Raw genomic sequence first — 27,210 nt, 5'->3', positions numbered from 1 at the left:
AAAAAAAAAGAGAGAGAGAGAGAGAGAGGAGCTCAGAAAATAATTAACCAGCATATAATTAGTAGTTAAAGAGAATAAAGACAGTCCATGGATTCAGGGACTTATAGCATAAAATATAAAGCAATACCTTCAGGGGCAAAGTCCACTAAAACTCAAGATGTAGTCATTAAAAGTATGACCATCACACCCATTGTTAAAAGCCCTGAAGTGATTAAGGTGTCTCAGAGTAAGGATCCAGCTGTACTGTAATTCATTTTGATTAGACACATTTGCTGTGGAATGAGAGGAAGAGGGAGTGGTTCTCCTGATGAAACCTAAAAGGACCTCCCTAGGTGCCCACAACTCAGCCTAGAAAGAGAAAGAAGTAATTGGAGTCAGAAACTAAAGAAATACAGCAAAAGCTAAGAAACACGAAATAAGAAGTACCACTAAAATAGCTAGCAGCACATGGAATCTACCAGAGTCAAACAGGTAAGGAGCCAACTAAGTTTTTGAGAAAAAGACTCTAAATGCTTAAAATTTTTAAAAAGACCCTTGGGCAGAAGGTGAGTTAAAAAAGCTGCTCATCCCTCCTAGGAGAGCGTATTCTCTCAGGTGCATTTCAGATGTGACCAAGGAGAATGATAAAAAAGAAAAAAAAGAAGACTCCTCTCCCCCCACCAAAAGGATAAACCAAAAGAATATGGACTGGGAATCCATAACCAGAGGAGCCAACCCCTCCAACAGAGAGGAAGTATACCTAATCAGAAAAAAATATCTAAGCCTCAGGAAGTGTTTACTCCCATCAGCATTTGATCATTACCTTTCAGCTAGAATTTTTCCTTTGATTCATAGATCCCTGGGCCAAGAAGTTCCATGGCCAGACCCAATTAAGAAACCCTAGGGTCTCTTTTAGGGTCTGAGACTCTGAGCTGGACACAGCAACTGGTTGCCTCCTCTGAGTTTTCTCTTATGGAAGGAGTAAATGTGCTTCTGCATGGCAACAAGAGTCTCTATCAGTCAGAGTTCTTCAGAGAAACAGAATCAACAGGATGTGTGTGTGTGTGTGTGTGTGTGTGTGTGTCTGTCTCTCTGTGAGGTCAGATATAGCAGTGAATTCTGATAGATTATACCTCATCACTCACATGCCATCAATTTTGGAAAGGAAGTCTTTCCTATTTTAAACCATAAAAATTGCTACAAAAAAACCATAAAACTTAGATAGTTAAATAGGAAAGGGAAGTCATTAATTTCACTGCTCGAGCTACAGGGTTTACAAAATTTTTTTAGTGCATTTCTCTTCTAAACTTTCAAATGTTTGAAGTCATGTATGTTTTAGGTCTGCTTACAAAGAAAAAAGTATTTACCTTGATTCCTTAGAAAGAAGTATTAAAAATAAATGAAAAGATTTCCCTCTCTCTGAGAGAACATCTTTTTCTTAAAAAAAAAAAAAAAAAATTGAGTGGTCTAACACATACCTCTCCTCCCAGTAATTCAGGGGAAATCAAGTTCTGTGTGGAACACCAGAGTGAACTATATATAAATGTCAAAAGGATGCCTCTGAGTACTTCCCACTCGCAGGCAAAATCATCATTTAGTTATAATTGAAATTACATTTTAATCAATATGCCCTTTGCTATTAATCCATTTTCGACTGTCCTAAGAGCCTTTAATAACAGGTTAGGAAAGATCACCCAGCTAACGAGTAATTCCAAGGAGAAAAGGGCTGGAATCCCTTTTATTTCTAACTTACCATGTACAGAATTGACATATATATTTTGTATTTTTGTTTCTTTTGGAAAAACCTATTTTTTTTTTTTTTTGTAATTCACATTTTTTATTTGAAAACTAAAAAAAAAAAAAAAAAAAAAATCATCTGTGTTTTTTATTGTTGATGCAAATTCAATCAGCTATCAACAAATACACACTTTCTTAGCTCTATTTTTAGTTGTCAACGCCTGCTGTGGCTTTCTTTATTGATTTTATTTAGTACAATGGCAATGCTATTCATTTACGAAATATCAGAGTATTTAAAAAAAAAAAAAAAGCTCTTAAGATCCTTAACACTAAGGATACTCCCTCACTAAACATTAGGCCCATTATCACTGATGCATGTTCACTCAGGTATTTTCTGTATTCACATTCCTATTAAAAAGAAAACGTTTTCTTTTTAATAGGTATGTGTGCAAGATTTTTAAAAAGTTTCTATGGTATTTCTTTGTAGACATCGATTTTGACTTATTTCACCAAGATTCTAGTGTTAAGCATATTGTATCCAAACTTATATTACTAGAAACAGAGCTGGAATAAACATGCTCATAACGTTGGGTGCTAGCCTTCACTATTTTAGTTGAATCAATTACCCCAAATAAAATATTGGAGTAACACACATAATTTGAGTATTTTAGGTCATCCTTGCTAAATCTAGAAAGTTTTTATCAACAATGTAGGGGAATGATTCAGTGTTTAAACATTAACTAATTTGATGAATACTATCTTAGTCCCTTTGGGCTGCTATAACAAAAGGCCGTAGATGGGGTGGCTTAAACAATAAACATGTATTTCTCACAGTTCTGGAGGCTGGGAAGTCCAAGATCAAGGAACCAGCAGGTTTGGTGTTTGGTGAACAGCCCCCTCCTGGTCCGCAGACATATGTCTTTTTGCTGGGTCCTCACATTGCTTGAAGTGCCAGGAATCTTACTGGGGGCTCTTTTAAGGACACCAACCCCGCTATGAAGGTTTCACACTTATGACTTAAGCACCTCCCAAAAGCCCCACTTCCAAATACCATCACACTGAAGATTTGGTTTCAACATACGAATTTTGAGGAGGAGGGACACCAACATCCAGTGTATAGCAGATGGCGATGCTGTTCTGTTCTGTTCTATTATTTTGATTTTTCTTTATCATTAATAAGCATTAATATTTTTCAAACATGTCTTGTCTCTTTTTGTTTGTCCCTTTACTAGTTGCCCATTTATGTTCTTATCTGGGTCATGTTTACCGAGGACAAAGGAAGAGGAGAGAACATAATGTACAATATAGAGGTCATAGGGAAGAAGCAAAGGAGGTATTCTCCCCAGTAAAGCATGACTGCCTGCTGGAAAGTAATCTCTTCCCCTGGAGACTTGTGATGAATTTGGCATTTGTACTGAAGGCCAAAGCAAACATGCAATTTAGCAAAACTCTAGTCTGACTGGTTCTTGGCATTTATGTTGATTAAAGGAAAAACAAGTTAGACTTTGACTTTCTTTTTTTAACCACCTGTTAGCAGGTGGTATCAGCACCGTTAACAGTAAAGGTTAGGATCCTTCTACATTAAAGTAAGTGTTCAAAGGAAATCAGAAATATTTATCGACTATCTACAGTGTTTTAGAATGTGGAGTAAGAATTTACTGTTATGTTCTATTACCAATAGACTTGTAAATATTCAGCATCCATTTTATCCATCTTTATTTTCCCAGGGCCTAGAATAATGCCTAGCATATAGTAGAAGTTCGATAAATGCATAAGTATCTTCAGTTGTTAGATGTTAAAAACTGACAATGAGAGATGGAATCTTTTTTTTGTTGTTTTTTTTAAGATTTTATTTATTTATTTGACAAAGATAGAGAATTCAAGTAGGCAGAGCAGCAGGTAAAGTGAGAGGGAGAAGCAGGCTCCCCGCTGAGGAAGGAGCCCGACACAGGGCTCAATCCTAGAACCCTGGGACCATGACCTGAGCCTAAGGCAGCCGCTTAACCAACTGAGCCACCCAGGTGCCCTGAGATGGAATCATTTTTAACATGGTAACACAACTAGGAAGAAATAGCCTCAGGATTCAGTATCAATTTGTTCAGACCTAAACTCTATGCTCTACATATTTCCTATAACATCTCTTCCTTACTTTCCTCTCATTATACATTTTTTTTTCTGGCAAAATAAGCTAGATTATACTATGAAGCAACCCAGGGACATCAGTAGCTTAAAACAGGGAGGGTTCCCTGTTGTGCATACTGGGCAACAATTGCAAGCTGACAGAGGACCCTCTAGGTAGTTTATACTCCCTAGAGCATTTATAGCTACCAAGGCTAAGGAACAAAGAGTTTGCTGGATTTTGTCTTAGCTTATTAAAGGCCCAGCCAGAAGTGACATCTATCACATTTCACTGGTCAAAGGAAGTCATTTAATTTCTTGAGTGTCATGAAACTTCATGGAGCCTGGAGGGTGGGAAAGTGAATTTGGGTGGGCGCAAGGAAATTCCAAGCATAAATAGAAGGGAAACAGGATGGCAGGGGAAGCAGATTAGAGAAAGAGGTGTGAGGATGGTGCACAGGAGAAAAAAAAGCTACAAAGTTGTGTTACCTCACTCTCGTCAACAAATACTCAGATGACTCTGTGATAGTTAATTTTATGCGTCAACTAGATGGGACCATAATACCTAGATATTTGATCAAATATTGTTCATGTGTCTGTGAAGGTGACTTTTGGATGAGATTGGCATTTAAATCTGTGTACACTGAATAGAGCCTGTTGTCCTCCACAATGTGGGCAGGCCACACCCAACCAGTCAAAGCCTTTTTTTTAAAGATTTTAATTATTTATATATCTGATTTATATATCGGGGGGGGGGGGAGAGCGTGGGAACATGAGTGAGGAGGGGGAGGAGCAGAGGAAGAGGGAGAGAGAGAATCCCAACCTGACTCCATGCTAAGTGGGGAGCCCGATGCAGACCTGATCTCAGGACCCTAAGTTCATGACCTGAGCCAAAATTAAGAGTTTGACTCTTAACCAATTGAGCGACCCAGGTGACTCAAACCAGTCAAAGCCTGGTTTTCCCTGAGCAGGAAGGAATTCTGACGTCAGTCTATCTTTGTACTAGAACTGGCAAATCTTCCTGAATCTCTAGTCTGCTCCCTCTCTCTCTCTCCACACACATACACACAGCAGAGCAATTTCTTCATTTAAAGGAGATCATTTTTGAATAGGTGAAAGATAATACCCAGAGGCATTAGTCCAACTTCTAATAGGCAGTGAAATCTTCAGGCAAGAGTACCAAGGTTAATACAGAGAGAGATAAAATGTATGTGTTCCAATAGGACCACATAAACACACACACTGGAAAATTTTGAAAGCAATATGTGCATCTTAAAACTTGTGGAATTTGCTAATTCACAATATGGAAGTAGATGCTTATCAGCGAATGCCACTATAATGGAAGCATCTTTTTTTTTTTTTTTAAACTGCACCAAGTATCTGTTTCATTAAATAAAAGCTCCTATTCAACACTTACTCTGTGACAAATAGTTTTCTTAGAGATATCTAAAATTATTACAGAACTATACAGTAATTCAGAAAAATTCTTGGCCTATAGATGCGAATACTGTTTATACCTTAAGATTAAAACTATATTAAAAATGATGTAAATGTACAAAAATTATAATAGTTCTAGGTTAGAGTTATAAACTTTTTTTCCTCAATTTCTCAAACTCTCCACAATAGGTCTATAATCTCTTTTATAATTTCAAAGCAGAAAGCAAATTTTAAACACTCAAATGTTGTGGAAATATTTTGGTCGGTGATTAGCTATAGGACTAAGTTTAATATTAAGAACTGCCTCTTTCCTTTAATACAGACATTAAAAAATGTTCAGAGGGTAATTTGTGTACCTGAACAAAAAGGCATATTACGCATTTGAATTCTCAGCTGGGAAAGATCCAATTCTGTTGCTTTGAGACATCTCCTCTTTAAAAATACAAAATAAATAAATAAATAGCAAAACATTAAAAAAAAATCTCTGACTTTTTGAATGCGAACAATACCAAGATAGCCAAGACTTCCTTTGTGGGTTTTTTGTTTTTGTTTTGTTTTGTTTTGGTAAATAGGGGTACCCACACCATGAAACTAATGGCTTTATCAAGGTCTTTTAAAAGAGTTCCACTACTGGCCTTATCAGTCAATTACCTCCTAACACCTTTATAAGGAAAAGTTAAATGGATGAAAGTTTGATTTATAACCCTGGTAGGTTCAGCAGAAATTCAATGCTATCCATCCATTGGGAAAAAGAAAAGTACAGAGGAAATGGTACCACCTTCTAATAATTCAATTCCAGAATGTGTTTTAGGGGCCAATCTCAATCTATGGAAGGAAATGACACACATGACTAAGGCAATATTTTCTTATATTTTCCCAAGACTCCTTTTTGTATTAACATGTAGTTCATGACTATTATCTAAATATTCACATTTAATTTGTTGCTTGCTACTATTAGTGATCAATTTTGCAGACTTCTAGTCAATATGACAGTAATTAAAGAATCTCAAAGAGAGACATTATAACACAGTCCTGATAGGAAATATCTGGCATGTGCAGATGAAGGTAATTCAAGGGGAGTTAAGTTTAAAGGGGGCTATTTACAAAGAGGTACCCAGGATGTAGAGGTACCCAGAATGTAGGGATGCAGGGCTCTGAGGTAGTAAAACAAAAGGAGTTAGTAATCCTCTAGGTCAGAAGGAAGTAGGTGGGGGAGCTGTTCATGTAAATAGTGTCCACAGGTTTCACCCATGGAAGGTAGCTTTGATGGAAACAGATCTGTGGCTGAAGGATCTGGCCGATCTTAGATAAATGTGCAGAAAGGGATCCTACAGAGTACCTTTATCTCACTTTTCCTTTTTATTATCTCTAGCTGGTGCTCTCCTTTGGCCAAAAAAGGGACTAGAGCCCTCTGATCTAGCATCTGCAGGTCCACCTCCAGAGCAGAGGGCAGCATAAAACGAGTAAACAAAGGATATCCAACTAAACAACTAAATGGAGCCCAGAGAGTAAATTGGGGTTCCTCTAGGTTAGTGTCTGTGATATATCCTGTACATACAGGTTTGCAGGGATTAGCCTAATGCATGTGCCAAGTAGTTACAGAAGAGGCATAGACCATAGTCATCCAAGTCACTGAATTACAAACTGAGAGACTGCCCACATTAAGTCTTTATGGATCCCCCTTAATTTTTAATGATTCTAGATTTTTAAAATGCTTTTGCTTTGGGAATTATTTCGATTTTGCAGACTCCCCTATGATAAACAGTGATCCTATGAGTGAGCATGACACAAGCAAAGAATTCAAATTTTAAGTCTGCACATGGGCCACTTTCTGCTGGGGGAAAAACAAATTAAATCCACCATGCTTTTCTTAAATAAATGATTTCTCTTTACATAAAATTACAGCTAATGAGAAAATAGAAAAATTAATTAAACAATAAATTATTTAGCCCACAAGCCACCAAACAATCACTTTGGTTTTGCCTGATCCCTTTCCAGAGACTCCTAAGGTCTCCTAAGGCCTGAGGAAGGAGCATGGTGGAGAAAATTTAATCCATGGGTTTCAGTGCGTGCAGCCTGTAGGTAATACTGGAAATAGTGTTTCAAAAAGGAGTCTTAGAAGATTGGACCTGGGGAAAATATACTCAACTCAGCCTGCTGATCCACATGAGTTAGAGGAAGAGGAGAAGCAAACAGGGAAAAACATGAGAACCTATTTTGGAAAGGCAAATAGGAAAACAGAGAGAAAGTGAGTGTGGAGTAATTCCTAAGTCTCTGTTCAGGTGTGTAACAGTTTCTTGAGGATTTTCTATCTAGTGGGCACTTACTGGGTGCATTTAAAGGACCTAGAAAAGGATTTTATGGTTTTATTCTCTTAGAAATGATGTAATCAATGGTTTTTCTTTTAGCAAGTGGTCACAAGCACATTTTTATGCATGCATATGTGTATAGATGGATAGATAACTACTTATTTAAATGTAGGGATCATAAATACAAAGCACATATATCATGATTCATTCAGCATAGCATTTTTAAAAAAGTATTTTAATGATTTGAAATGGTTTTTAAAAGGCTATCTTATTTCATGTTCATAGTTTTTATTTCTGGGACAAAATATTTTATCAACGGTAATACTAATGTGGTCAGCACAATGTTACAGTATCCTTTAAGCCTCAAAGTATTAATTCAACTCAGTAATAATTATTGACTGGCAAGCCCTTTGTTAAGAGATGTGAGAGCTAAAGAAATAACCAAATTATTGTCCTGACCTCCTGAGACGCTGAGGAAGTGATGAGGCATATACAGTTAACAAGAATTAAGACAGATTATGATATAGTATGTAAGAGAAGTATTTGCAATACGACAATGGATTGAATGACAGAAAAGGGAACTATTGTGGTGAGAGTAATTTAAGCAGTGCTAGAAGCAAAATTTTAACACTCAGGTAGAGAGTGGGAAGTGAAAGGTAGCTAAAAATAACTCATTTAATCACTGAGCCCTTGCCATCTTAGACACTGTGCCAGATATTGGAAATATACTGCACAACAGAATAAAAAGAACCCCTTCTCTTGTGGAGTTTACCATGACTTGGCAAAGAACAATGTCAGTTCTGTAAGGAAGTTTGAATGGCTAAAAGGAGCTAAGTTGGGAGAAAAACCAAGAACAGTGAGATGAAAGAGATTGGTTTTGGTTTGGCTGGTTGAATTTTTCCATGATAGGGGCAACATATATACGTTTGGTTTTTGTCTGTGTGGAAGGCACCAGGAAAATGGAGAGATGCAAATCGGGGAGGAATAGCTGATTTAATAAAGTTGGTAAAAAAAATGGAAAGTGTTGGGATTAAAATCTAATGTGAGAGGTTATTTTGGGAAACAAGAAATACACTACAGATAGAAACAGATATTTTAAGGTCCGACGAAGAAAAATTTAGTGATGTTCACATCGGAGAGCCTTATTTTTCCTAGAAAGCAGGAGGCTTTTTTATCTGAAACTGAGCAAGTCTGGAAAGATATGAGTCCTAGAAGCACAGATATTTTGAATAACCATGAAAGTGTGGGAACCCTTTAAGTGGTCAAATCCCACTGGGGACCAGTAGGGTCAGGCAGCATGGAAATGGTGAGTAACTAACTGATGTGTCAGCAAACAGGCAGGATCCTTGCCTGCATGGGGCATTTGATCTGGTGAAAGATCCACAAAATTTTCCAATAACAACGTAAATAAATATTACTCTGGCAATTGGCTAAGGAAATATAACAGGGGATAAGGTTGAGGGAGAACAGAACAGTAAGAGAGAACCCCAGTACAATTGGCTGACTTCCGGTTCGGGGAGGTAAATAAAACTCAGCATGGTGTCTGGTGGCCCAGAACAACAGAAGGATAAAAGGAGGATAAATAGAGGGTTCAGGAGGAGTCAGAGAGGGGAGTAGGTGGGAACACGTGCAGCCGTATCAGAAAGCAGGCTTTCCAAGTTTTACTGGAAGCAGAGCAGTTACCAGAGACAAAGTGGTCCCAGGTACAAGTGCAATGTGTGTGCTTTGAGGGGAAATCAAGCTCTGTCACAGGTGCACACGCAAACCTCGCTGTAGCAGTGAGAGCTCACCCATACTAAAATATCCAGCAATTAGGCACATTAATTCACAGCTGACTCCAAGGCACTTTTTTTTTCTCATGTTTTAAAAGTTGTTAATGTGGTACTCAAATACCTTCAGTGTGTCGGATGTTCCAGTTGATTTGGTCCCACTCTCGCTGGGTGATCCTGCAGCCTTGCAGGACAGAGAACCATTTCTAGGAAAGAGATATAATTAAAACACAACATTACACTTAAGGAAGTTAGAAAACAGCCCAAGCAAAAAGTATGGGAGTGAAAAGCTACCAAAAAGACTAACTCACAGGGAAGAATTTCTATTTCTCTCTGTTTTCCAAGTGTATATTCATTTTACAGTATGTCATGTTTGAGGTTTGTGAGAATAAATCAAAGAACCCTCATTTACAGTGGAGGCAAGAGGCCCTAAAGGGGGAGCTCTCGTGCTGGTGCCACTCCCTGAAGCCTGTGTAACCAGCAAAAAGAAACAAGATGAAAATTATTTCCATAAGGGAGCTCATTTTTCACACGGGAATTTCATCTCCTGCTTTTAAGAAAAAGAAGAAAGTTCTCTTTCTGCCTCAGCAGCCACATGCTCACCACGGCCTGCAGCCAAGGAGAAACCACCACAAGCTCAAAGTTGTTCCTCTCTAATGAACTTTTGTTCAAAACAAGCCTCCCCAATCTCCTCCTAAAGCCTAATTAAAGTTGATCACCCCATTGTCGCTTCAGACTTGTCTGTAGTTCACCATAGTTTGCCTGTCCTGAATTACAATTCCTCTGCTATTCTCAAATAAATTCATCTTGCTAGTAAAATAACTGGCTATTGTATTTTGGAGGTTGACAGGTGTTTTCCAGAATATAAAAACCTTTTTAGAAATGATAGTAATCAGGGCGCCTGGGTGGCTCAGTTGGTTAAGCAACTGCCTTCGGCTCAGGTCATGATCCTGGAGTCCCAGAATCGAGTCCCTCATCGGGCTCCCTGCTCAGTGGGGAGTCTGCTTCTCCCTCTAACCCTCCCCCCCTCATGTGCTCTTTCTCTCACTCTCTCTCAAATAAATAAAAAAATCTTAAAAAAAAAAAGAAATGATAGTAATCATAATATTTAGTTTATCAAATTTTTCTTTCTACTGGACTGTTGACCAAGATGTTCCATAAAGGCAAAAAGGTGTATCTACCACCATTTACTCCTTTCTTTGCACACTCTATTTTAGGCAAATCGATTTATCACTCATCCCTGAACATGCTCTGCTTTTTCCTGCCTCTGTGGCATTGCTCATGCGATCTTATCTGCCTGCAATGTCATTATTATTTGTCCATTCCCATTTCCTACCCCAAAAAACTCATTAATACCCAGCTCAAATATGACTTTTTCCCCCTGAAGCTGTCTATCAAATTTAATCTTTATCTTATCCATATTCCCACAGAGGTTTTTTTTTGTTGTTTATTATGAGACTTCTAAGCAGTGTTCTTAATTCTATCTTCCTGCCTTTGAGCTTTAAAGGTAGGAAGAATGTTTCATCTATAAAAGTTGTTTGGTTGGTTATCCCTTAATCACTATCTGCCCTGTGCACATAATGGACGCTCAAATATAATGGACAATTGCTTCTTACTTTATCTTGGTGTAAATCAGGCATTTAGTAATAATGCGCAGTCAAGACTTTACACCATACCCACCAGATATGTCTTTTCAATTGAAATATTGTATTTACATGGCTTCTAAAGCATCATTCCCTCCAGTTTTCCTTCCCTAATCTGTTATACTTTCCTAGGCTACTCTGAGGGTTTCTTCTCATTTTTCCAGCCTTGTACTAATACAGTGCACCATGGCTCACACCTTAAATATCCCCTATTTTCTATTAGACCACCTCCCTTTAAGAACTAATCCAAGCTTATTATTTTAAATATCTTTACATCCAGGGATGCCTGGGTGGCTCAGTCAGTTAAGCATCTGCCTTTGGCTCAGGTCATGATCCCAGGGTCCTGGAATGGATTCCCACATCGGGCTCCCTGCTCAGTGGGGAGCCTGCTTCTCCCTCCCCTACTCCCCCTGCTTGTGCTCTCTCTCACTCTCTCTCTCTCTGTGTCAAATAAATAAATAAAAATCTAAATATATTTACACCAAAATTTCTATTTTAGCCCATACTTCTGCATGAGTACCATACTTAAGTCAACTGTTTACTTGATAGACGAACTTAGAGTGCTAATAGGCAATTTAAAATTAGTATATCTAAAATTGAGCTCCAGTTTGCTCCTCCTAAAATTTCTTCTCAGGTAAGGGCAACTTCATTCTACCATTTGTTTTTTCATTCCAAAACACTCAGAGTCACCTTGCCTCCACTCTTTCCTCCACACCCCATATCAAGCATGTTAACAAATCTCACTGGTGCTTACTTCAAAAGATATCCCAAATGTGTCTAAAATAGGACTACTTCTCCCCAACCTCACCTCTAAAATATTGGTCCAAGCCACTGTAAGTAGTTTTAAGTTTTGGGCAATGGAGTCTTCTTATTTTATTCTATCTCTTCCTTTTGTCTATTCTCAAAATGTAGCCAGAATAATTCTATTAAAAGATAAATCAGATTAAGTCTCTTCTCTTCTCAAAACCTTCTAGTAGCTCCCATCTTGTTCTAATAAAAACCAAAATTACCAAAAGGTTAGCAAAATCCTACATGATCTGCTCCCATGTTAGCTCTCAGACATCTCTTCTTGTTCACTGTGCTCACACCACAATGGCCTCCTGGCTTTTGCTCAAAAATCCCAGGTATGTTTCATCCTTTGGGCTTTGCTTCTGCTGTTCCCTCTCCAAGAAATGCTCTTCTGCTGATCCAGATGAACCTCTTACAAACCTCCACTGGGTATTTACTGCTATCCATTCACTTTTTTCAGTAAAACTTCTTTGTCTGCCCTATTTAAAAGAGGGACACCCTGTACCGTGTACTGCCTATCCTTGTTTATACCTTAATTTTTCTTTAAAGTGCTTGTTCCATCTGATAAACTACATCTTTCACATATAAACTTTTAAAAATGATTCTTCTCAGGGCACCTGGGTGGCTGAGTTGGTTCAGTATCTGACTCTTGATTTCCACTCAGGCCATGATGTCATGGTCATGAGATTGAGCCCCACGTAGGGCTCTGTGCTCAGCATGGAGTCTACTTGTTCCTCTGCCCTTCCCTCTCTCTCAAATAAATAAATAAAATCTTTAAAAGAATAAGTTTAAAAAACCATTCTTCTCTTCCCATTAAAAGCAAATCAACTCCATGAGGGCAAGAATTTCATTGATTTTATGTACTGCTGTACTTCTAGTGCCTTGAATTATGGCTGATACATGAGAGGGGCTTAAATATACTGTGTTGAAGGAGTTTATTCTTTTGATGTGAGAAAACCTAGGGTCCACCTCTTGTTTCCCCATATTTTGCTTGTGTAACTTCATTCTGAGTCCTAGATCCTTAGCAGTAAGACTAACATGATAACATCATCTCAATCACTTTCCCAAGGAAGCTGAGTAAATAAAATGAAACAATCAGTAAAAAATGTAATTTGAGTATCAAAAGGCACTAAATAAGACATGACAACTTGAATATACAACATAGTTGAGTCTTACTTCAATCCTGATACAAATCGTGTATTGTATTACAATCTACACATTCATGTTTTTCAGTTATTTTCAGAGATCTGACTTAGTTCATAAAGTTAATTTGTGGTGAGCTCAGGCCATTTTCTACCATAATAACTATTATTAACATCTAAAAAATAAGTGATTTATATTTGCCAGATTTATAGAGCAAGGAAAATATGTCCTATCCTAATAATAAAATTAATAATGATAGCAATAATATCTGACAGTTTTGAGCACTTATTACACATCAGGTACTACTCTAAGTGATTTCCTGTATTATTTCTTTTAATTCTCAAATAACCCGGTGAGGTTGCTACTATAATTATCTCCATAGAAAATGGGAAAACAGGCACAGAGAGATTGAGTAATTTGCACAGGGACACAGCTAGTAAGTGGTGAAACATATGTCAATCTAGGCAGCTTTGCAATATAAAAACCAGTTTTTTAAAATTGAAGTAGTGTTGACACACAATGTTACACTAGTTTCAGGTGACTAACACAGTGATTTGACAATTCTATACATTGTGCTATGCTCACAAGTATAGCTACCATCTGGCACCATACAACATTGACTATATTCCCTATGCTATTACTTTCTCTTTTTTTAAAGATTTATTTGTTTATTCAGAGAGCATGCAAGCAGGTGGGGGGAGGGGCAAAGGGAGAGGGAGAGAGAGACTCTCAAGCAGACTCCACACTAAGCATGGAGCCCGATGCAGGGCTTGGTCGCATGAACCTGAGATCATGACCTGAGTCAGATGCTTAACTGTTTGACCACTCAGGCGCCCCTCCCTATGCTATAACTTTCATCCAGGTGACTTTTTCATTCCATAAGTAGAAGCCTGTACTTGTCACTCCCCTTCACCCATTTTGCCCACCCACCCATCTCCCTCCCCTCTAGCAGCCATCAGTTTGTTCTCTGTATCTGTGGGTCTGTTTTGGTTTTTGCTTGTTTACAAAAACCAATTTTAATTCAAAATCATTTCCCCAGTTTTACTGAGATATAATTAGCATATAACATTGTATAAGTTTAAGGTATACAAGATTTTATATATATGTGTGTATATATATATATATATATATATATATATATAGCCACAATATACATAATTACCTCAATAAGTTAACACCCAAAACCTCGCATTGTTACATTTTTTTCCTTGTGGTAAGAGCTTTCAAAATGTTCTCTCTTAGCACTTTCTGACACACAATGCAATATTGTTTACTATAGTCATGTTGCCATTCCCAGAATATATCATTTGGAGTCAATATAGAGCTCCCCAAAGCTAGTCACTTTTACACCTGAGGAAGTTTAGTGAGTATCTAGAAGCCTAATAATGAGTTAAAAAAATGGAGTAACTGATACTGTGGCAACATTCTTTAGGACCTGGTTACTTCATGGTATTTATTTGAGAAGCATTCTCAAGAGTAATTCACTCTTCTTTGTAATTGTTTCTGTGAACTGATTCATTGTAATGTTGGAGAGTAATAGCAGTTATTCACTCTAGGATTACCAAGAGCCAATAAAATAGCTATGACAAATACCAGTCTAATTGATATTGCTTGAATCACTTAAAAAGAATCACTTGAGAATGTTCTATCAGTAGTGCTCTTGCCCCAGAAGAAGGGGGCAAAGATAAATGAGCAGGCCTGGGTCCTCCTCCAGTTTTGACAGTCTGCTTCCTTCTGATAAATAGCTATAATGGCAGGGGGGAAAATATACCTTAATCTTCTCTGACCTTTCTCATTTGGATGAGAAGACAACAATGATTCTCAACTGTCACAGGAAAAATTTCCAAGAGAATGGTGAGGAAATCCTACCGATAATTCACTCTACTTGACAACAAACGAAAGGACAGTTTCAGAATACACCTGTCCCATACCAAGGAGCAATCATTATAATCATAATCACAGCGCTAGGTAGCATATGTTGAACACATACATTATGTTCGCTATCAGGCTAAGTGCATTACATGATTGATTTTGATTCTGTGTTATGTAGATTGGTTTAAAAATCCCAATGGCTAGTTTGAGGCAGTTAGTATATCTTAGGCGGGTAAACATGACTTCCCTAAAAATACAATCTAAGTGAAACAGATCCAAGGAAACTGAGGTACAAAGGAATTAAGTGATGGTCCCAGATAATACAATTCACATCTACTTGGCACTCACCATTCTTCCTAACAGGCTACTCTGCTTCCTACTGCCCCCTCACAGTTTTTGTATCTTCACCCTTAAATGGAAAGAATTATTTATTTGTATGAATTTCAAGCATTTCTCCAACTAGAAGATGATACAATGTAAGGACTGTATCTTACAAATGCATGTGTTTAGACACAATTTGGAACTGATGAAATTGCACAACTCTACTGAAGGTGAATTGGGTGGGCAGCCACGTAGGGTTGGGGTCAATAGAATATCATCCAGATATAAAATGATAATTATATAATTACATAGTGCTGTAAAAACACCCTTATGATACAATATCAAGTGAAAGCAAGGAAATTTCTAAATAGCATATATGCTATAATTATATATGTGCTATATATGTGTACACATAGAAGAATGAGGTGGAAGGACACATGGAAGTTTTCTCATGATTTGTTGGGCATGATGTAACACTGAGTGACACATTTATACTGATCATTAATGTTTTTACAGAATTGTTCATGATATGAATTTTGAAAGTGAGATTTAATTAAAAAAAAAAAACACCAGAAATGGCATAATGGTAATTCCAAAATTCAAAGAAATGCTGTAGTTTTTGGTGCCCACATAAACATAGCCAAAATTATCTTCTCAATGCTTGTTATAAATGACTCAAGAACATTTTTCAAACTGCTATATCTTCTCTGTACAACCATAAACCCTCGCGCACATGTCAGTTAGTAATTAATTCTTATATACTCAATTTTTCCTGAGAAATCATCTTAATCTATGTAAGGAATGAATGGTCTACAAAGTGAAAAAAATTGCCTTTATTTATTCATTCACTCATCCATTCATTCAACACACATTAATTGAGTGCTCGCTGTTTCAGGCACTATTTTAAGAGCTGAGGATTTACCAGAAAAGAAGAAGCTAGTTTGTAGCTAGGACTGGACGTGTAACAGCCCAGAGTTTAAAGTTAATTCTGTGAAAGGGGAAGAGCTCATGAAAGAATCTGGAGCAAATTTATTCCCCTAGCCCTCACTGAGAATGCAGTAGAGAGAGGTTGCAGAGTTTTCTTCTTGTGGCAGCTTTTTGAGCAAATGTTTCCAGAAAAAAAAAAAAAATACGTTGCAGAAAATAATTTAGAAATAGTTTTCCAACTGTGCTTCCTTCACTCAATCACCTAGTCATCAGAACATCTGTTCCAACCAGAAAAAAAACAAAACTCATGAAGGCAGGAGCACGTTTATTTCACCACTGTATTTATTTCCAGCACAAGAACAGGACCTGAACTGTGTCCATGAGGACCCAATCACCAAGTGCTAGATTACCCTATTACAGAAATGAGTCATATTTGGTTCTACCTCTCAAGGACATTAACCCAGGTGGTTAATTGCAGGCATTTATAAAACACCGACTGCATATCAGATATATAACATATGACATTATTTTAATCTTATATTGCCACAGCTCCATCACTTTTTCCTTTGCCTCACTCTGCCTCAGTTTCCTGACTTCTATAAACCTGTGATAAAGATAGTACTTCATTACTGAAGCTTTGATAAATAAATTCTTGGTACTTATAGTACTTAGAAAAGCACCTAGATTCATAGCATGTACCATCCAAATACATGCTGATATACTATTATATAAAGCTCATGATAACACTTTGAAATAGATTTTATTATCTCCATTTTACAGAGGAGTAAACAGACTCATTGTGGCTAAATAATTTGACCAAAGGCCCATAGTTCATACATTGTTGGGTCACTGAGTTTAGAAGTATTTCTCCAATCTTTCCCACCTATCCATACCCTTGCCTATATTCTCAGATTAGACCTTAATCCCTTCCTGCTAAGTCTTGTCAATAACTGGCTTCCGGGCCTCTCTTTTTCTAGCTTCATCTAACATTCTTTACATCTTTCATACTATCCACTTTCCACATGTTACTTAAGCACATAACAAATTGTATTATTTTCCTTTGTATCAAAACCCAAGTGGTTTCTTTTGCTTCTAGAAAAACTTCAAGGTTCTTAGAAAATCACTATGTGCTTTTAATATTAAAACATATTCAACAGATAATGTTAAAACCTTATAGTCAAAACACTAAACAACTGTACTAAGATTAGACAGTCCAAAATTCTGGCAGATCTGTGTTCAAAGCACTGATAAGGCAGTAGCTTTCCAAATTATTTTACTTCTTTGATCCTTAGTATCTTGTTTGAAAGATGGGGATGATAGCATTTAACACATAATTTTCAGTGCATATAATACACACTTAGTAAGTGATGTTTATTATTCTCATCATCCATGGTGCAAGAGCAGCACAAACCATATTTAAGAGATCACACATGGAAAAAAAACCTAACAGAGAAGCAAAGTGTGAAAAATGGAGAGAAATAAATAGTAGAATTGGCTGGTATCAAGCAATGACATAGTATTTTAGAGTTAGGTTGCTAAACCAGTGTAATTTTATGTGAAGAGAAAATTCAATTATAAATAGACTATTTAATTTATATATAAAGTCTATTTATATATATAAATATATAAGCCAACCTGACAAAAAATAAGTTTTATCACTGTATGGATTAGAGCAGATTTGTAATAGATTTGCTAGTAATAAATAGAAATATTCTATACCCTACTCCTCACTTGAAATATTAAGAATTACTATCTGATTTTATAGCTCTCCAAGAATATGCTTTCCTTCTAATGAATGCTCTCATATAGATTTTACAGATGCTTATGTTAAATATAGGTTAACTGACAGAATATTTTGAAATGCTTAGAGTGATTAATCAAGGCTGCTTCATTTAGTGATGAGAGATATTCAGTGAGATTTCAAGATTTCAGTTTAGTTAAATTAAGTTCATAAGCACAAAAACTCATCTGAACTCAAGAAAATATTTTGGGCATATAGAAGCCACATGGTAATACTCTGAAACACAAGCCTAGCATTAGTGACCCTAAGCTAACTTCCAGGTATCTCCACATTGGTTGTTAGTGTTAACTGAGAAGTAAACATGTAGTTTTTGCTTGTTTTGACCTAAACTCATGTTAGATGAGATCATACTTTTAGCACTCATTTAACCAAGTGCTTATTAAGTATCCACTAAGTATGAAGAAATGTGTTAAGTACTAAAAATAAATGATGTAATAAAATGGTTTTTTTCCTGATTTTACTGCCCTCACCATCTAATTAGGAAAGAGAAATAAGTCATAAATATGATTGTTTTGTTTGTGATGGTGATATGCACAGGATAGAGAAGCGCACCTCCATGGGTATGTTAGTTCAGTTCCATCAAGAAGCACACATCAAGATGAAAACAGACATAAAAGAATTTATTGGGGAAAATGTCTTTGAAAGATAAAGGGTGAATGATCAGTAGCAACAAAGGCAGCTTTCAGAATATGGCAGAAGTCTGACACAGGGAAAGGAGGATGGAAGGACAGAAGTTTGGGAAGAGTCTAGAAGTGCTGCACGGTTTCAGGATTTCACTAGGCCAATGGGACATCCCTGAGCTAGAGTACCCCAAGAGGGGAGTCCTGTGTTTCACCAAAATAGACCTGAGCTAGTAGCAGCCCTTGGCTGGGAGCACTCCAGAGGCAACATAGCCTAGTAGCCAGAGCCTTGGTGAATACTGAAAGCGGCAGTTAGGACTGCCAATCAATCATGATGGACACCACCATGGGAGGCGTCTGTGTTACTTGTGGACCAGGATTTCAGAAAAGGTTTTGAAAATGAATATGAGGTCTCAACGTGGATGGGTAAATGGCTTCCAGGCACGAAGCAAAGCGGAGAGACCTAAAACACCCCGACAAGTGTGGGGGAGTTGGAAGCAGTGCATTACGCTGTAGGATACACCCAAGGGGGTTAGCAGGCAATGCACCAAGAGGTGAGAGGCAGAAGGAGGCAGGATTCCAACTGGGTAGAGTCAGGTAAGTTCTACAGAGGTATTTGATTTTACTCTGTAGGTAATTTGGAGTCACTGAAGGGGTCGATGCTGGACAGAGACAACAGGGGTTCTGCATTGTAGAAAGAGTCCCATCACGTATCGTGTATTCAGATGGAGTTTCCAGGAGGTGAAGCAGAGGGAGATAACAGTAGTGAAGACAAGGAAGTATCAAACAGACCTGGGTTCTAATCCCGACTCCACCCTTTACCAACCATGTGACCATAAACAAGTCTTTTAACAAGCCAGAGCCTCTATTACTAACCCCCTATATTAGGAATTACACACCTCCTTACTTCAAGGTGACATGAGGATCGCAGGTGTAGGATGACGAGGACCGTGCTTAAGTGTCACAGATCAACAGTAGACATAAACTTGCATTCATACCCGGTTGTCATGATGTAACTAGAGTCATGTTTCATATAAACTTCTGTAAACCTCAGCTTTCTTAAGTGTCAAATGGCAACAAGATCACATCTACCTCCTGCTACTGTTCTCTATGAGCTGATACGTGCAAAGTCTCAGCTGACTCCTTGAGAGGAGGAAATGCTCAGCAGCTGAGGGTTAGCTGTTCTGCAAGAGCTGCGTACACTTGTAACGTTCTGTCCTCACCGCATCTCTGCAGCCAGGCTATTTTCTCCCCAAGTGTTGAGGAACACATCGACGCTTGAAGAGTTTAAATAACTGCTCACAACCACACAAAGGACTGTACAAGATTACAATTCTCAGTTGCCTGACTTCAAAACCCATATTCTTAACCACTATTCTCCATTACCCTCCATTCCAGTATGAAGCAAAACCATCTACCTGCCAAGGAAAATGCAATTCTAAGAACTCACTTGTGGGCTATGGTTGGGTTTCCCTGTATTATCAGGAGGCTTTAAAACAGAGTTAGGGACAACTGAAACAAAACTTCCTGGTTAGATCCAAGAGAGGTTTTATCCAATTCATTTAAATGGGACATGTCAGACATCATATAGATTCTGATATAATCTGGGTTCCACCATTTGAAACTGGCTTCAATTGGTGATGGTGGGAGGAGAGGGGTATGAACAGGGTGGGTGTGAACATGATGAAGGTGGAAGTCTTTGGAATGTTAACATACATTTTTAGTCTTTTCATTCTAATGAGGAATATACTTCACTCCCAACAAAGAGCAGTCTTGATACAGGTAATCAAACCCAAGAAAAACTGACCTACTGGGTCAGGTCTATAGAATTTAGGCCCAAGGCCCTCATCCATGCAGCTCTGTCCCCTCTTCTTCATCTTTCCTTTGAGAGAAAAGAACAGCCTGAGGTTCTGGCACATTTCTTACTAGGGAAAATGCTTAACCTCATCAAACTTCAGTTCCCTTAGATGAAATAGCATTATCTTAAGGTTGCCTTAAGTATAACTGTGAACATTCATGATTGTGTCTAGCACCTATTAGCTACTCCACAAATTTTGGTTCCCCTTGGATGAACAGTAAAGAATGACTTGGAAAATCAACAGATTATCTGAAGATAATTCAATCAGTAAACAAAGGGAATAGCTTATATTAGGCCGAGAAGGGTTGAAGTTTTCATTATTAATGTTCTTATTAAGACAAAGAAAAGCTAGAAATATTCACCATTCACAGATGCTTCAGCAATAGATTTGGACCATACAGCTTGAGGAGATGATACTTTATCTTCAACTATCAACTGTGAGATCTTTATATTCAAGAATAATTTTGCTGAACTCTCTTATGAGGGGGCTCACCTTCAATACAAAAACTTTTAAATCTGTAAGACTTGCAGAACAGATATATTTTTTTTTTCAGTTTCATTGGAAAGGAGGCAAAGAGATTGCCTCTGGCATTAAGAAACTCACAGGCTGAAATAACTTGAAGCTTGCTGACTCTATTAACAAAAGGCTGCTTTAGACAATTTAGCTAGGACCTCTGACTCCTAAAACCTCTCTGCTGGGGAAGTGACATAGGTTCTTGAAGTGGCTCCCTTTCTCCTGCACTTCTGGAAAGTGTAGCCATGCAAGGGGGAGACTTCCAAAGCACCGGGCTCTCGGTTTCTGGATGATTCTGCAAACACCTGATAGGTTAGATCCCATCACTTGATCATTTTTTTCCCCTGAAATTATACTCCAGGAAAGATCATTTTGGATAGTTTTGGAGCATAAGTCAAGGCTACTTCTCTGGTCCTGGTAATCTTGGTCCATATATTACCCTTTAAACAACACTTGGCTTTTGACTAATGCTTGTCATAGAAAGAAATGGCAAATTTTAAAAATAGAGACTCCTCCATCTTTCCTATTCACCTCAGCTTGTATATTCTCAGTGTTATTGTGCAACTGAACTGTGCAATAATGCTCATTTTATCTGTTTTAATAGCCATTCTCTCCTCTGTGGCATTCACCTTTGCCATTTCTCTTCTCAGCTGGCCATACTCTACCAAATTAGCCATCATTCGATACCAACTGATTCTGGAGAACTTACCACAGAATTAAAGCAAATGACCTTTAAACAGACTACATAGACCCAGGCAAATAACAAGCAAACACAATCCCACCCCCTAAACATAGTATCCGGTGGAATTTTCTGACCCCAATTTTAAACTCATGAAGCAAGTATCAGTCATAAGCATGAAGATGAATATAAATTATCTTACAAGTCTTTTTAAGGCAAATTTTTATTGTTACAGTGGAATTAGCAGCAGCATCTAGAACTTCAACATGTTCAAGGAAGGGAGAGCAGTGGGTATATGAAGCAATCCACCCTCCATGGGGAATGGAGATTTTGCTTCTGTACATTCTGGACAGATTTATCAAAAAGGCAAAACCACATCATTTGCACCTCCAAGTAAGCTCCAAAGAAGAGTTCAAACAACTCTGGTTGGTGCCCAAAGATTCAGCAATCAATACATATGGGTCAGATTTCAAAAATTCAGCCTGAGCATTTTTTTATCAGAGCAAACTTTATCAATTAATTATGTTGAAAAAAAGAAGCAAAGACTGCGATTTTTTTAATTAGGGGGTTTATGAAATTGGGGTCATAGAAACTACATTATAACATGTATTACTATTTTTATGTTAACTTTTTGGGTTTCTAAATAATTGTGCTTATAAAAATATTTAAATCTCAATTGTAAAATACACCAATTGACAATATAATCTTTATGATTAAAAATGGAGAAATGAGAGCTACTTAGAAAATTAAAACCAATTCTAGTTTTGTTGTTGTTGTTCTGGGAGGCAGTGAAGTTTCTTAGAAATAATTTGATCCTTTTGAATCAGGCTTTTAATTTCTGTTTATTGGTAATACAGCAGAGGCTAGTTTAGGGCTAATTTTGTTCCTGCTGAGGCAAGTCCTTTTCATAGACTCATGAATTATGTGCCTCATGAATTATGAGGTCTTCTACTCTGGCTGGCGGGAGAGGAACTATATTCTCAAGTAAGGGTGAGGCCGGGTAGTATTCCTTCTATCCTTTAGGATAGTCCCCGGCGGCCAGAGTATTTCTTCACACCCATTCACGCAGCAGCTGGAAAGTGGAGGAGAAACCTCTGCAGACTTCTGTAGTAGTCTGCTCTTTTTCCCTCTCTGTTTTGCTATCCCTGTCTGAAGTTCTCTCAGTCCTGATACCCTGCCTCTTTGATCTAGCTCCCTTGATGGCCTCTCTGCATCAGTTCCCCCTTTTCATACCAGATCCTAAAATCTCACAGCAGGCAGGCAGCTTGAGACAACTGCAGAATTCATATCTGGTGCTCTCAATTGTCTCTCATTGTCTTTCTTTCTTTTCTTTCTTTTCTTTCTTTCTTTTCTTTCTTTCTTTCTTTCTTTCTTTCTTTCTTTCTTTCTTTCTTTTTTTAAAGATTTTATTTATTTATTTGTCAGAGAGAGAGAGAGAGAGCACAAGCCCGGGGGAGGGGCAGAGAGAGAGGGAGAAACAGGCTCCCTGCTGAGCAGGGAGCCCAACATGGGCTTGATCCCAGGACCCTGGGATCATGACCTGGGCTGAAGGCAGACACTTAACCAACTGAGGCACGCAGGCGCCCCTTTCATTGTCTTTCAAGAGTCACTATCCTTTGTAGCTCAATATTCAATGTCTTGTTCATTGTTGTCATTTATCTCGTATTTTTTTTTTTTTTTAGACGTTTTAGGCAGGAAGCTAGATCTGGTCTCTTTTCCTTCATTTTAGTGAAAAGCAGAAGTCACTCCTTCCCCTACCTCATGAAACATCCTGATGCATATACTTCTCATTACTCTTCTTTGTGGCTCTGAAGTAGAACCTGGATTTTTTCTTATGAATCCCCAGTATAAGTCATGTGTTCTATTCAATCTGAGCTGTTCACTGTTCCTAAATACATCTTTATATTTAAATATGCTTCACGCCCCATAACTTTGGACAAGCTAGCTGTTTTGCCCAGGCTTGTATTCATTGAAAAGACACTACTAAGAACTCCTAAGAATTCGGAAATTCTGGGTTCAAGTGCATGTACCACTACCTATCCTTGTAACAGAGGAAACAGTTCACACATATGAAAATGTATTTCATGGCTAAAATAAGGGTTGAACTAGATCATTAACTTTCTAGTAATAAAAGTAGATGAAATAAAAGTTTCAGGGTGGAACTTGGGTGAAGTCCCATCCATCACAGGGCACCATGCTGGAATCCTATTGTTCTTCTGGAGAGCACTGAAGAACAAAATGAGCTAATCTCTATATCCCACCTACCTCTAAATTTCTATGAGCAGATGATTATTCCATTATACTTCATATCTCTTCCCTTCCTTCTTTCGTCTTTCTATAAGCCGCATTTATGGGGCACCTACTATATTCTAGGCACTAGCAACAGAAAGGAGAAAAAACAGACATTCCTTCAAGTAAAACAATTCTGCCTGCTAAAAACTTTTCACTGTCAACTGAATGCCATTTATCTTTTTTTATTTCCTTAACATGCACAGTAAGATGTATTTTTCTCCTAATCTCAAATATACGTGTGCTTCTCTTATGGAACTTGTTATTTTTTTCTCTCTGTGTTATAATTACTGTTTTCACTTATCTTATCCCATGTGTTAACATTGTAGTATCACCAAGTTCTGAAATGCTCCATTGTTCTTTGTATAAGCACAGAATCCTATAATAACAGGTATGATAAATTGCTTATTTCCGATTAAGGTAGTAGTGCTAAGTAACATTAAATAACCATACAAAACTGAACAATACAGAAGTGTATGAATAACAAAGAATGCTTCATCCTCTCCCTGACTGTCCTTATACCCAAGTATTTCTCAGAGGTAGGTAACTAATGTTAACATTTTAGAACACATCCTTCCAGAGTTTTTCTATAGGTACATATTTACATAGAATCATTTTACTTCTTTTGAAAAAGAAAAATTATGACCCTAGTAAACATATTGTCTTGCAACTTTTTTTTTTTTTTTTTTACCTAACATATCTTGAGCATCTTTTCATGTCAGAACATACAGAACTACTTTCTAAAGGCTGTGTAATATTTTGGATGAATAAATCCATGAATCAGTACAAGATGAACTTAGATGAGCTCCTAGCATCCAATATCCTTCTACTAAGGTGAAGTATTAGCTGGAACATAGAGAAAGTTATGGAAGTAAGGCAGCACTCTTCTTTATAGAAAGAAGGGCATTGTAATATCTAATAAAATATGGAGGGCAGAGACAGCTAAACTGTGCATTGATTTTCTAGAAATTTTGATGGTGAATTGTTTTGTGTTATTTCTGCTAAGCTCTCAAATAAAAGGCTACAAAAAGAAGGCTTATTTTCCAAAACTTTTCCCAGGTAAAGAAATGGATATTACACACAGACTCATTGCCTAGGATGAGACAGTTGGGTTCAATACTGAAACCCACACTGTGTGACATGAAGTGCATTCTACTGCATTTGTTAGTTCCAATTGACAAGGAGGAGAAAACTAGGGGAGAGGGAAAAAAAGAGATTTTTCCTGATGCAAAAAGAGCACAGATTTAAAAAATGAGACAGACTTGGAGGAAAGTAGGTCACCAGCAAGTGTTTACACAGAGTTTATTACGTACATAAAGTGTGCATATATCCATTTTGTTGCCTAGAGTTATAAAAAATGAATATGTTGGCATTTAAATATTTTTAACTTGGATCTTAAATCTCTCAAGCATTCGGACAATATCAATAATTGTTTGCAACAAGTTCTATGATAAGCTAATCCCTTATAAACAGATAATCATTAAAAAGTGATAATCCTAAAAGAAAGTGCTAAGTTAAGGATTTTTTTTCCAAGGTAAAGTTAAGAAGAGCATCAGATATGACACTACCGCAGTAGGAGAAGACAGAATTAGTAGTCATAACATTACTTATAGTCACTATTTACTGAGTAGCGCAGAAGGTCTGTGGGTAGATAGCCTCAGTTTGAATTCTGGCTCAGTTACTTCTTGTTTCTATAACCTGGGAAAGATACTTAATTTTCCATGCTTTAGTTTTCTAATCTCTGAAATGGGTATGAAAGTAACTATTTTAAAATTTTATCTGAGGCTAAATGAGATCATACAGGTAGTGCTAAATTTTTTCAATCCCAAATTGCCTAGAAAAGTTAACTACTGTTTATTTAATTCATATGCGGGATGCATACACGGTCAAAGATTTTGCATGTTATGCTCCTTACCCTCTCAGTGCTATTATAAGGTAGACATTACTTTTCTGATATTAAGAATGGTACAGTTAGCAATCCAAGCAACAAAGTAATACACATAGAATATCTAGGAAGTCACAGAGGAGGAAACAGACCTAAGCTTTTGTGTCTTCAAAGGCCTGTCTCCTTAGGTGGTAAGACTTTCTCCAGGCTATATTACAAAGCAGTGATCACCAAGTCAGCATGGTACGAGCACAAAAACAGACATGTAGACCAATGGAACAGAATAGAGAGCCCAAATATGGACCCTCAATTCTATGGTCAAATAATCTTCGACAAAGCAGGAAAAAATATGCAATGGAAAAAAGTCTCTTCTATAAATGGTGCTGGGAAAATTGGACAGGCACATGCAGAAGAATGAAACTCGACCATTCTCTAATACCATACACAGAGATAAACTCAAAATGGATGAAAGACCTCAATGTGAGACAGGAATCCATCAAAATCCTAGAGAAGAACATAGGCAATAACCTCTGTGACATCGACCACAGCAACTTCTTTCAAGATACAACTCCAAAAGCTAGTGAAACAAAAGCAAAAGTGACCTTTTGGGACTTTATCAAGATAAAAAGCTTCTGCACAGTGAAGGGAACAGCCAACAAAACAAAGAGGCAACCCACAGAATGGGAGAAGATATTTGCAAATGACACTACAGATAAAGGGCTGGTATCCAAATCTATAAAGAACTTCTCAAACTCAACATCCAAAAAGAAATAATCAAGTCAAAAAACGGGCAGAAGATATGAACAGACATTTCTCTGAAGATGACATACAAATGGCTAACAGACACATGAAAAAATGCTCACCATCATTAGCCATCAGGGAAATTCAAATCAAAACCACATTGAGATACCACCTTACACCAGTTAGAATGGAAAAAATGGACAGGGAAAGAAACAACAAATGTTGGAGAGGTTGTGGAGAAAGGGGAACCCTCTTACACTGTTGGTGGGAATGCAAGTTGGTACAGCCACTTTGGAAAACAGTGTGGAGGTGCTTCAAAAAATTAATATAGAGCTACCCTATGACCCAGCAATTGCACTCCTGAATATTTACCCCAAAGACACAGATGTAGTGAAAAGAAGGGCCACATGCACCCCAATGTTCATAGCAGCATTGTCCGCAATAGCTAAACTGTGGAATGAGCCAAGATGCCCTTCAACAGATGAATGGATAAAGAAGACATGGTCCATATATACAATGGAATATCACTCAGCCATCAGAAAGAATGAATACCCAACTTTTACATCAACATGGATGGGACTGGAGGAGATTATGCTAAGTGAAATAAGCAGAGAAAGTCAATTATCATATGGTTTCAATTATTTGTGGAACATAAGGAACAGCATGGAGGACATGAGGAAAAGGAAGGGGAAAATGAAGGGGGTGGGAATCGGAGGGAGAGATGAACCACAAGAGACTATGGACTCTGAGAAACAAACAGGGTTCTAGAGGGGAGGGGG

At 37.6% G+C, this 27,210-nt stretch overlaps 1 protein-coding gene across 4 annotated transcripts in view; it reads right to left on the bottom strand.

The window, feature by feature from the left end:
* Positions 1–27,210, bottom strand: part of LRRC4C (leucine rich repeat containing 4C) — a 1,189,131-nt gene that overhangs the window by 700,115 nt on the left and 461,806 nt on the right. For all 4 annotated transcript variants that reach the window (XM_073904733.1, XM_073904737.1, XM_073904739.1 and 1 more), the window contains exon 3: positions 9,474–9,555. The gene's annotated coding sequence lies outside the window, so the exon portion shown is untranslated. The remainder of the gene's footprint in view (positions 1–9,473; positions 9,556–27,210) is intronic.

This window comes from Callorhinus ursinus, unplaced genomic scaffold (assembly GCF_003265705.2).
Source record: "Callorhinus ursinus isolate GAN/ISIS: 27379988/994484 unplaced genomic scaffold, GSC_fseal_2.0 scaffold21, whole genome shotgun sequence".
In the NCBI taxonomy this organism is placed as follows: Eukaryota; Metazoa; Chordata; class Mammalia; order Carnivora; family Otariidae; genus Callorhinus; species Callorhinus ursinus.
The sequence above is the reverse complement of the archived record's forward strand: the minus strand, read 5'-3'. Positions and strand labels throughout refer to the sequence as shown.